This window comes from Ursus maritimus, unplaced genomic scaffold (genome assembly GCF_017311325.1).
Source record: "Ursus maritimus isolate PB19 unplaced genomic scaffold, ASM1731132v1 scaffold_18, whole genome shotgun sequence".
Lineage (NCBI taxonomy): Eukaryota > Metazoa > Chordata > Mammalia > Carnivora > Ursidae > Ursus > Ursus maritimus.
In genome coordinates, this window is record NW_024424230.1 from 43960728 (window position 1) to 43962762 (window position 2035).

The 2035-nt window shown below is 45.9% G+C and overlaps 1 pseudogene; it reads right to left on the reverse strand.

Annotated features, from left to right (window-relative positions):
* Positions 1 to 1151: 1151 nt before the first annotated feature.
* LOC103664890 lies at positions 1152 to 1669 on the reverse strand (annotated as a pseudogene).
* Between the last annotated feature and the right edge of the window lie 366 nt (positions 1670 to 2035).

Below are 2035 nucleotides of genomic sequence, written 5' to 3' on the forward strand. Positions count from 1 at the left end.
TATTTCGTTTTCTGCATATGTGGGATTTTGGTGGGATTTTATTGTGTATAGTGGTATGGAGGACAAAGTGAAAACAGCTGAAAAGGATTTTTGAGGACAGAGAAAGTGAAAATAGTTGACAAGGTATTTTTTGTTGAAAAAAATGAAAGTAATACATATTCTTTATAAATGAAATAATGTAGGAGTGTAAGAAAGAAAACCAAAAGTAACCATCTCCTCATTCTACCAAAAACACTTTCTTCCCAGAGATAATCATTGTTAACAGTTTAGTATATAGCTTTTCTTACATACATAAGCACATATGGAATTTCCATTTGTATATAAATATAAATATACTATATATATATTATACACAATATTCTGGTCTTTAACCTAGTACTTTCCAGTCAGTAATGTATCTTGGGTGGTTTTACATGATCACAGTGTTGCTTTTTTTCGTAGCTATCTAATATTCCATGGTATTGAACAAATTTTCCATTAATGAGAATCTAAATAGATTCTACTTTATTATAAATAATAGAACAATGAACATCTTATGTATACTTTTGGTATTTAATTACTTTAGGTAAATTCCTTGAAGAGGGATTATTGGATCAAAGGGTATGATGGTCTCACATATCAATTAACTATCTGATATACATGGCCAGATTGCCTTTCAAAAATTTGTCTAAATTTACTCCCCAGTAAACAGTGTAAATACTGCTTAATTTTTTAAATTAATTAATTAGTAATTTGACAGAGAGAGAGAGAGCGCGCACAAGCAGGGGGAAAGGGAGAAGCAGGCTCCCGGTGCAGCAGGGAGGCTGATTAGGGGCTCCATCCCAGGACCCTGGGATCGTGACTTGAGCCAAAGGCGGACCCTTAACTGACTGAGCCACCCAGGCGCCCCAATACTGCTTAATTCTTTACCAGCACAGAACATTATCAATATTTCTATCTGATTGGTTAAAGTTTTGCATATATGTAAAGGTGTACATACACACACACACACACACACACACACACACTTTTTTGTTTATTTTTGCTGCAAAAAGCTGTTTCCAGGGTGGTTAAAAAGCTGCCTAGTGCTAGCAGGGAGAGGCTCAGGCACAAGCCGCGGCACCATGGGGATGGCAGAGCGGCCCTCAAAGACCGCCGGGCTCCAGAGGCTCCTAAACGCGCTCGAGGGTGAGCCTTTCCAAGAGATCCTTACCCCGCCCGGCCTGGGGACGGCCAGCCTGCGGAAGTGAGTCAGGCGGTCGCCCATCTCCTCGGTGAGTTTCACCCCCTCACCCCGGAAGTGCTCTCCAGGAAGTCGAGGAGCTGGGGGTGTGCGCAGGCAGAAGCCAGGGCGTGCAGATGCAGACGCCCCTGCGTCAGGTTCTTGTCTGGAGCCACGGTGGCTTGCGCGGCGTCCAGTGTTTTACCCGCTCATCTTGGGACAGCTTCTACACATCTCAGCAGAGGGCGCGGCCGACCTGCTGGGCTGGCATTTTCAAGAGCCGCTCGGCGCCTCGCGCTTCTCTGCCAACTCGCGGAAGTGGCCCACGCCGCCCGGAGCCACGTGGTCGGGGTCGAGGTAGAAGCCCAGAGGCAGGTAGGTGTAGGAGGCCCGCAGGTGCTCGCTGACCACGTGGTTGCCCGCGGCCTCCACCTCGGTGGAATAATTCTGACGAAGCTGGGGGCTCATGGTTAATCGGTAATAAGGCGCTAAGCTCAACATAGTGTGTTGGCTGGCCCCGCCCGGAGGCAGAGAGTGGCCAAGAAGATGGCTCTCAAGGTTGTGACTGGAAAAAAAGGTTGGAGGGTGGTTGGAGGCTGGTTGAAAGGGCGTCCCTGGGTCTATTCTGTCCAAACACTGTTGAAACAAGAGAGAGATCCGCGGGACCGCCAGGCGCGCTGTCGTTGAAGTTATGTTTTTAAGAAGTTATTTTTAATAATGGTGGTGGTAAAAGAGAAAAGTACACCAGGACATTCGATATTGCAAATGGAAAATATTCTCTGGGCAGTTGAGTTCAAAAGCGTATTTAGTAGTTAGCTTTCCTGTGGTTCTGTT